Source organism: Orbicella faveolata, unplaced genomic scaffold, assembly GCF_042242905.1.
Source record: "Orbicella faveolata isolate gen_17 unplaced genomic scaffold, um_ofav_v1 contig_48, whole genome shotgun sequence".
Classification (NCBI taxonomy): domain Eukaryota; kingdom Metazoa; phylum Cnidaria; class Anthozoa; order Scleractinia; family Merulinidae; genus Orbicella; species Orbicella faveolata.
The window spans coordinates 10,488,782-10,499,222 of record NW_028301578.1 but is presented as its reverse complement, the minus strand read 5'-3'; the positions used below and the strand labels follow the sequence as shown (position 1 = coordinate 10,499,222).

At 38.1% G+C, this 10,441-nt stretch overlaps 1 pseudogene across 1 annotated transcript in view; it reads right to left on the bottom strand.

Moving 5' to 3' along the window:
* Positions 1-1,584: 1,584 nt before the first annotated feature.
* LOC110063395 (low-density lipoprotein receptor-related protein 2-like) overlaps positions 1,585-10,441 on the bottom strand; it is a 58,031-nt pseudogene continuing 49,174 nt past the window's right edge. The window contains exons 26-33 of the transcript XR_016204428.1: positions 9,706-9,903; positions 8,081-8,323; positions 7,422-7,658; positions 6,410-6,598; positions 5,203-5,682; positions 4,546-4,704; positions 3,972-4,104; positions 1,585-2,649 (exon numbers count right to left, since the gene is read on the bottom strand). The product of XR_016204428.1 is annotated as a low-density lipoprotein receptor-related protein 2-like (transcript). The remainder of the gene's footprint in view (positions 2,650-3,971; positions 4,105-4,545; positions 4,705-5,202; positions 5,683-6,409; positions 6,599-7,421; positions 7,659-8,080; positions 8,324-9,705; positions 9,904-10,441) is intronic.

Genomic DNA, 10,441 nt, shown 5'->3' with positions numbered 1-10,441 from the left:
AAAGGAGCATGGGAAGACCTTCATTCGTCCTCTGCCATACTACATTAACTTTCCGTGGCCTACCGGCTAACGACGGCTTAAGGCTTCTAATCTCTAATAAAATTGATTTTCCTCTTGTCAATATGTACATACCACTGGGGTCTCCTTAATTTACTTTGTTAAGCTGGTTAACTGGGCAATTCTCTCTTATAAATGCAAGGTTTCGCACACCAACAACGAAGATGCCATTATTAAAACATAATATTAAAACACTCATTTTTACCAGTGAAAAAATGGATAAAAATTTGTGTTGCCTTGAAAATTCGCTCGACCGTGACACCAGGCAGCGAGAGCAAGAGTGCATGCGATTAGGTGTGGTGTTTTTTTTTTTTTTTTTTTTTCAACTCTTGTCGGATAGATAATTACCAGATTGTAAATAATGGAGCTGAAAGAAAGAATAAATAAACTCTTATTGAGCTGTCTCAAGCGAGCATTTTCTTTCACCCATTTTGGCGTGTTGCATTACATAGTAAAATTTCAAAGAGGCTGAATTGCAATTTTCTCGAATTTTGCTCGGCGTTCATGCAAAATTTCTAGTAGATCCCACCAAAATGAAACTGTGGATCTAAAATTCATTGACTTAACTGTCTTTGGAAGATTATCAGGCGAGTTGAGGTACTACCGGTCAGTTCTCTTCCCCACTGAATTTTCATAATTTTTTAGTTTGTTTCAAGTCTACTTAATCCGGGCTCAGTTCGCTCGAAAAACACAAGAAATTAAAATAATCACTATATCTTGATTAAGAAAAAAAATCAATGTAAACATTTAAAGTTGAGAACGTTTCACAGCGATGTAAATCTCTGTGTAGCGAGAAATTTCGGCTCTTCTGTGTGAGCTTTCGGTACGATGACCGTTTATCGTGAATTTCTGCTCTGATATTGGATATTACTGAAAAATAACTTAATTTCCTTCAGTTATTCACCTGGGCCTTTAAACTGGCAAAGTATCAGCACAATGTAGTTTTTTGCCGTGGCAATATTCTTTGATTTTTACAGAAACGTACTCTTAAGAATTTCGGATGTCTGAAATTAAAATTGCCCGAAATTTTTTAGCAAGTGATGAAACCCTGAATTCCCTGGTCCGCTCATCCCAGGCCTTCTCCAAATGCTATCCTTAGCATTAGTACTAACACGTGAACTACCCTGGAAACGCTAAGAAGGCGAGCCGAAAGATAGCGCAGAGTGTTAGGAAAGAGCGGGTGGACCCTTCTAGTTTCTCCGTCCATCCCCTGTGGGTTTCCCCACGTTAATTGTACTTCTACTACACCGTGTGTTCCTTGGATGGATTCCGCGCTTGGTTTGATCTTTTTTGTGCGCGTGTAACACGTTGAACAGGGGTGTGTATTCCGTGATGCACAAGAAATGTAGGAGAGTGCAAAAAGAAACCTCCGAAGAATGAATTGAATGAGTCTTGTTAATGATTGACTCAGTTAAATACCAAAATGGGAACTGAATTCGCTCAAACTATTAGGTTTGGAGCCAGCGTTTTCCGAAGAATACAAGAAAGACGGGCAAATAAGGCGGGAAATCGCAAAACAGGACACAGTTTTCAGACTAAACAACGTGCAATTTATTGATATGCAAGGATAAACTACGAAGTGCTACTTTACATCCTCAACATTATGTAGATCTAAGCCTCCACTGATTTTTGAAATTTATATTGCACTGTTAACATGTAAGATGATTACGGAACATTTTATTACTAACAATACTGCAATAGGTGTCGGCTCTATGATCTTACATAACGGGACACCGAAATTGTATCTATAAAATTTTACTGCCATCAAAGTCTCATTTTTTCTTAAATTGTTACAACAAATTTAAAGTCAAGCTTTCGGTTATGAGAATACGATAGCTGATGACCAATTACCGAGAGATATTACTCGTGGATCAACACCCTAAGCTTTAGTGCGCACGTTGAAACGGGCAATACTTTTCATTCCTCCATGTTTCCAGCTCAACATCCTGTTTTCTTCCTCTTAGATAAAACGCTTTACACAGACCCAACTGTAAAATCGAAACCTCTCTCTTGTAAATCAAACCAAATCCAATTCACTTAAGGTATAATACTTTCGGGTGTATCCACTTCTAACAGCAAAGACACAACGACGTGGGAAAGGAGAGGATGAGGTTGTGTGGATCACTTAAGCCCCCATATCGATCCATCGTGGGCGTAAGATATTACGTATACACCCGAGGGTTAACATTACTTTCACCTGCACCACGTATGATAAATTGGTATATTCAGCTTGGAATACAATTTCTAGCTAGTTAGTTCTATGTTCTTCTGGTAAAAGTGCAGTTCCTAGAAAACTATACCCAATGTGAAATCTACACTTCTGACTGACTGTGCTTGCTTTTTACGTTAATTCTTCCGTAGACATTATCAGGTCTCCCGTTTGCATTATCCAGGGATTGATAATGATCCCCAGGGTCAAAATGGGGGTTACGAAAACCAACATCGGGCTGTTGTACTGGCCGTTGTACTGTGTCAATTTCCATATATTCTGGTTCGTTGTCTGTTTGAACATATGCCGAATTGTCATGTCCCACGTTCCCCTCCGTGCCGTAGTTCTGTGTTCCGGCATTGGAGGTCGGTTGTCTGCTACCACTGCAAATATAATTTAAAAAAAAAACAAAACAAACAGACATTGATCTTTGGCGAGTTAAAAAACAACAACAACAACAACAACAATTGCTGAGTTTTCGGAATAGGATAATTTTTAAAGTAAAAATCATAATGTAAATAAGCCATTCATATATAGAACGTTTTCAATCACCTGGCCTCCACACATGCAAATTTATTGGAACTAAATGAAATGTTCACATTTTGGCGGGGAAATAGCTTCATCTAGCCTGCGAACGCAGACCTCTTTTCGGCTGCCGCTTGTGTCCGCCGAAAATGACAATAACGACAATAACGATACAGATAATAATGAGTACTTGAATTTTGAATTTTCCGCCATTGTTGTTACTATTTTTAGAATTTTGGAAAATTTCAACATGCAATACCCGCATGTACAAGGAAGGGGGCTAGCATCATAAGTTTGTTTTTTCCAAAGTTTTCAAAAGAAGATTTACTCTAAGAAAGTGAAACTGTCAGTAGCTGTTCACTCATCTTACACGGAAATTGTGATAGGTCAATTATAATTGTGCGTCCATCAATTTTGTCTTTGCAATTGCAATCGCAAATTTCACATGGGTCTCGCCAAAATCAACTTTTTTGACATAATTATGTATTTTTGCCAGTGCTCTTCAGTACTCTTCACATAGGCATCTGGCTTGATTTTGTATTAATTTCCGTTATTTCTTGTCTTTTAAAGTAAATAGTAAAATCCAAAATGGCGGATTCAAGATGGTGGGTCAAATGACGTCATAACTAACAAAAATAGCATCAACTCGTAGAGGAAGCTCAGGGCTATTCAATCAATGTAATTTATTTCACCGTGCCTTAACAGAACGAAAAACCCAGGGAAGGGGCTCAATCAACCTTCCCCCTTCTCCCTTTTATTAAGGTAGAGCTATGAGTTAGCATGTACGTCCAACCGTTGAACTGCGCTTAAACCATTTTTTTTTGACATTTGAATCCAGACGCAACATACCCTTTTGAAACCGATCATTAGTCTAGTCAGAAAGTGAAAATAAAATGTTGCTCTTCGTTTGATGACGTTATTTTCCCACTAAAAAATGTTAAAAAATAACAAAACAAAACAAAACAAACTACACGTTTGTTTGAATCTGAATTGTCTACTCTGTTGCAAAGTTTGAGCTCCGTCGAATTAAAGACTCAAAAGTGGTTTCCTAGTGACTATTTTTTGCGACAGCTGACTCGAGGTGATTTAATGTAGTCCAAAAGAGTGTGCGCTCGATTTATTAACGCGAAAATGCGCTCGATTTATTAACTATTCTATCATGTACTAAAAAAAAACTTACAGACGGCGTTTCCGCAGACAGAAGATGGCGACAAAGATTACTGCAATAACTAGGACAGATCCCAAAGCTATGACTGGGTAAAGAATCTTTGCGGGCATGCGTTGTTCTCCAGTCCTGGACGGGCTTGGAATTTCTAGAAAAATGCAAAACCCACATTATCGGCAAATTCAAAAGCGGATAAAGGAGATTAAGAAGTATGGGGCTATGGTAGACGAGAGAACACGGAAGGTGCGTGCATGCGTATCTTACCCCCTAAAATTTAAAAAAAAAATCTACCAGGCTGATCGAAACTGGCTATGGAAGACTATAGAAGGTTAATGGAAGAATATATGACCAAACTGAAAGATGCTGTCTTGAAATATAGCTTAAATGTATTCCATGCAAGAAAACCGAAAAAGGACATGCACGCAAACGGACAAACCAACAACTAACTGACCAACAGGCAAACATACATGACAAACAGAAGAACAATCCATCAAAAGAAACAACCAACGAAAGAAACAACCAACAAGCAGAGAGGCGAAAACCGAAACGAACCAACTAACAAGTCTACAACCGAACAATTTTAGCTGACCTTGACAGTCGTTGATCGCTTTTGATCCCGTTTGTCCAAAGGTTGATGTCCCGGATGGACACGAAACGCATTCATTTTGGGCCTCTTGATCCTGGTAGTGGTCCTCTGCGCATGCCTGGCAACCAGCATTGTTGAAGAAGTATCCAAGGGGACAATTGAATAATAGAAAAAAAACAAATAAAAGTAGAAAGTAAAAATTAGGAAATCAAGATGAATTTCATAATCTGATTCAAGCCACACGTAGATATACAGTTTTGGTCGTTAAAACATTTAGAATGGTTTGTTTTGATTTACAATGCTGGAAAGGAAAATTAAACAAATATATCGAGCAAGTCACTCAAAAGAACGACGCTGAATAGTGCGAGACATCATTGAAAACATCTGATAATTTAGCTAGTGTTTTTTTTTTTTTTTTTTTTTTTTTTAAATGACTTTTGGAGTCAAAGAACTGAAAGTGCAAAAGAAGGCGCATGCGGACTACAAAGCCAAAAACATCTCCCTAATGAATTTAAAAAAAAAACCTCGGTGTACGACACTGTTGCTTTTAGATTTTCCCTGTGCAACAAGATCTAATAGTTAATAAATTTCGTGTCTTGTCTAATAACACAATCGAATAAAACCAATCAAGGATCTTGCTTGTTTATAATCAGTTCTTACCACATTTTGTTCCTGTTAGAACTTGCCCTTTGCCACAGACTAGGCCAACTATCCGTACCACCGGTGGTTTTGATTGGTCATATTCCAACACAACTCCACTGATGTTCAAAGTCAGGTCTGTTTCATTCAGGGATGCTAGAATGTTACTTGATATCTGTTGAGTTGTTAGGTTCAGACCAGTCATGGAGGTGTTCCTTGGCAGTGGGACTTTGACAGCAAATTTCACAGTGAGAGGAGCTTTAGAAGCCTGTTCGCTATCAGCTATGTCCCTTCTGCGAAGAGTTCCACTCTGTTCTCCGCATTCTACATCGACGTTCTCAATCGTGCATTGCTCATTTCCGTCACAATCTCCAACAGTACCCAAGTACAGCGTATAAAGCGCGATGAAGTTACTGGCGATACTGGCGTGCATCTCTTCCGTACACTGGTCAGCTAGATAATGATACGCTAAAGCAAGCAAAGTTTCTGCTTGGCGTGATTCTAGATGATAAATCATAAATAAATTATCTTGTTAATACCTGACAAACGGACAAAACCATTGACGGCTGCAAAAGAAAAGGAAGGAGATTTCCGGTTTCTTTGATTTTGCACGACGATCTTCCTGTACTTAGAAAGTTGAAACACTCGGTCAATTAGTCCGAATTGTGAATTTTTTTTCGATGTGCCATTAAAGACATAAGCTTACGAGCGTGAAGCTGAGCAATCACCAATAAAGACAATTTTTGCCGGGAGGCTTGTAACCTAATTTTGTTGCTTATGAGATATTCCATGCCAGAGTTTTGCATGAGGTAACCGGAAAAATTAACTTTTCAGTCGCACCTAAGATTTCAACGGTTTATTAGTGAAAATTCATCGTTAGATTTAAAGCTTTTTTATTTTTTTTTCCCTAGTTCTCTTTCCCACCTGGTCCCAATAATTCGAATGAATTTATAGTTCAATTCAAATTTTGATGTCACCAATAGCTTTTTTACCACTTAGATTGTGTTGTCTAGGAAAAGAAATTCCTTCTATGAACTTTCTATCAGAATAATGCATTGGTTGAACTCAAACAAACTTGACCGTTTAATGGGCTCTCGAATAGCGCACGCAGTTTCTTTTGCATTATGGTCTGAAAAAATGACCTTCTTTGTTTTGTAGATCAGATTTCTACGAATACTGTGCGATATTTTTCCCCAGCAAGTCATGGAGTTTCGATACGTAGTCTTACTAGAGCAGTCTGGCACTTTGTCTCCCCGATTCCAGTTCCCTGAAGCATCACAGAAATAGATCTCAAGTGGTTTGAGAGCAAAATCATATCCCACATTGCAGTGCAGGGTGCAAAACGTCCCGCCGTCTAGCCACTTGTCGCATGTCTTAGCTCCATTCTGCGGTGTTCGTAAATCGTCACACGGTTTCGCTTTTCACAGAGAAAAAAGAAAAAAAATCCTCAGTGATAACATTGATTAATCATAGGTCTTGGATGGGCCAGTTGGCTCTATGCAGACTTTACCTTTCCTTGCTAGAACTAATTTTCACTTCACAATAGCCCTTTTCACAGTCAACTTTTCTCATTTGCATTACAATATAAGCTAGTATGTATGTGAGACAATTTCGGGCTATTTTGTCGTTTCAGCCCGAAATTGCCTCGGATCCACGCTGGATTACATTGAAATGCAAATGAGAAAACAGTAACTGTGAATAGGGCTATTACTTAATAGCAATTTGTATTAAGCCACATAACAGTGACATAAATCTTCTAGGTATTTAGTAATTTGACCGTGTTGCAGTAAACCATATGGTACAGTGTCGTGTTCTTTCCCCCGTTTGAGTGGGCACTAGGTTCAAGACCATTCCAGTGCATCTGGAGGCTCTGGAATTACATTCAACACAACTAAATTGTGACGTATGAATTAGGGAAAACTTAGTGAAATGTAAGCCACTGTCTTAATTGTCCAGGATAACAACTTGAAGACAATAAGCAAGACCTAATGACAGTTGTTTTGATGCATAAACTATTCACATTTGTTACTGTTTTTTCTCTACTTGTCACTTTGGGAGATGTTCGAAATGCTTTTGTTTTCGTCGAAAATGTATGTCTTGATTCATGCAGTCTAGAACCTGACGAGAAATATAGCAATCTATGTGAACAGTTCCTTGACGTTTTCGGACTTCAAAATTGTCTTGTTATGTCTTCAAATCCCAAAATACTTTTGGAAACCCTCAAAGATGGCTTTACATACCCACAATGATTATTTGGAAATGACATTTGGCAGTATTTCCCGCTATGTCTGATGCAGTGTAAGTCACGTTATGCTCTCCCCATGTGAACTTGCTTCCATTTTGTCTGCTTGTTGTAAATAAGTGAACGCCAACATTATCTGTGACAGTGACTCCAGGAAAAAAGATCTTTGTCCATTTTTCTTCAGTCGTCTCGTAGATACCATCAGGACAGTTTGCAATCTCCGGGGGCTCAAGATCTGTTTTATGTTAAATGAAAAAAACACTTTTGTTCTTTTTTTATATGCTTGTTACATAATGGACGTTTTATCTGGATCATTTAATAACTTTGACCATTTGTTATATCCATGATTCTTTTAGTGTTGCTGATACAAGCGGTTCCAGGGAGCGTGCTACACTGTGATCTGAACCTGAGAAACGGCCTTGGTAGTCATGAGTTTCACTCTATGTACGAGGTCAAACATGGGTTTGAATTTTGTCTGGAACTCAGAATTTCTCCTTGTGTCACGCTCCTGACAAAGTAAACATTCAACCTCACTAAAACTCAACGCGATTTAAACAGAATAACTTCATATTGACGAAGTAATTTGGTGAACAACTAAGTATCCGTAATGTATAAATTTGTACGATTTGACTCCTTTAAGATGAATGTAATGTGTACCTTTGACGTGAATAAAAAATATGCAGCTTCTACTCAGACCAGACGAGTCGGTGACTTTGTATGTAATTTGCTTTTTACCAACACCTAGCTTTTGCGGAGGCCGTAAACCATTGAGAGTTGGGGGCTCCTTAGAGTTGTCAGTGGGGACTGGTAACTGCCACTTTACATTTGCATATGATTGGCCAGGCTCTGTTGGAATATTGTCCATATGAGGTGGACATGTAATGCTAGGAGCTTGGATATCTGTCGAGAAAGCAGCTTGCTTGAACTAATGTTTAATTATTATTACTATTATAATCATAATAATTACAATTTCCTCAAACGTGATTGGTGCATAAACTGGTGTATTTTGCTCTAATTTATCTGCAAAGCTGTAATGGGACAGTGTAATCGGACAGTTGGCTGTAATCAGACACCTGTAATCGGACAGTTACATGAGCCAATCATTTTAAGTTCTCTCCACTAAATCCACCAATCACAACCTTGATTACAGTCACTATAGTGACAAATTCAAGAGACTGACTTTGTAAAATTGTGGAGGTTTAGTCACTGTTTGAAAGAAACTTGGCAGCCATTTTGCAAGCTATTCCTAAATTCTTAATTATGATATTTAAAAATGACTTTTAGAAACTATTTTTCAAATTGTGGGAAATTGTAATGGTTATGATTTATTGGTAACAGGACATCGTGCCGTCCAATTCAGTCTGTAATCATACTCGGTCGTCCCATTTTGTTAATCAGTCGTATGATTACAGACCGAGTTGGACTCCACTCAGTCCTATTACCATTATTAATTACTATTACTTATCATTATTATTATTATTATTATTATTATTATCATCAGTTATACATCGTCCTATTTAATCATAGCTAACGACAGGCATAATTAACAATTTTTAACTTTAACAATCGTATTAATGCGCGTTTTTTGTTTTTTGCTTTCCCACGTTTTATTATCTTCTTTTATGTCAAGATAATGAGGGAATCTTATAGCAGACCTCTGGACATACAGTGTATGATAAAATACGATACATGAGCATGCACCGCCACTTAAAGTCCTTTTTATGTTGCAAAAGTAAAAATAAAAAATACAGGAAAAAAAGCCACAAACAAACAACATTCAAATGGGAGGACAGAGTTACTTTGACAGGAAAACGGCATGATGGCAAAAGGATTAAGGGTGGCTGAAACTTCGGTAAGATTTGAAGCAAATACCAACACCGAAATTGAAAACTACTTCTGCTCACTTTTTAAAATCAGCGATAAAAAAGGCACTTGACAAACTCAGGACAAGCTCAGTTTGTCATCATTGCATTATTCTCGTTTTTTATTTTCAGTTTATCTGTTTATATCTATTCCAAAAGGTCTCTAGACCTAGCCTCCATAACACGATATGGTGGGTCGCGTGTAGTCGAAGCTCTTACCATGAGAGCTTCGTGCAAATGGATTTTAAAGAACATCCGTGATCGTTAACGATGACGAAGTCACTTAACGCTTACTTCGTAGTGCATGGCTGTAAAATTGTTTCTTGTCTGTTGCAAATTAAGAAACATGCGTGAATAGTCAGTTTTTAAAAGGAAGTGAAAGAAACCATTCCTAAATTAAGTTAAGCCGCACTATCTTACCTCTACAGCTCGTATTGTTCGACCCAGTCCACTGCCCGTCATTACCACATACTCGTGCAGATGTTCCTTCAAGGACATATCCAGGCCTTTGACAATTGAATGTGCATGTCTGGCCATAGAGACTGCTCGATAGACACGAAGATGGAGATACATGTACAACATTATCGGTTGGAAGGACGAGTGGACCACAAGTGATAACTAAACAGATCAAAAGTTAATACATAAATACTAGTTATGCAACTTTTTTCTTAGTTTACGCACGCGTCTTTAATTATTTTATTCCATGCCTTAGAAAGTAAGTGGCTAACACAGTCAATCTAATATACGTGCAGCGTTCAATGGGAAAGTTGGGTGTAATACCGTCAGGAATTCTGATTGACTGTATTTTCTATGGCATAATATAGCTAACTTTATACAGTTGGACCCCGCTTATTCGAACTCGATAATTTGAAGTTGCCCATTTTCGATGTCAAACCCACTTCCACTGGCGTTTTCCTTGATTTTTTGCCCGTCATTTACCATTGGTTATTTGAAGATTCGATATATATATATATATATATCGAATCTTCGCTCCGCTGTTGCGAACTGCATAATTACCGTTTTCCTCCTCCTTACATCTTTCAAGCAATATAATTCATGGATCGACCCTTTCCGAAAACGATCGACATCTTTGTATGCGAGATAAACGTATAAGGCGCGATTCTCACCAAAACTTTCTTCCGAAAACACCGCGTTC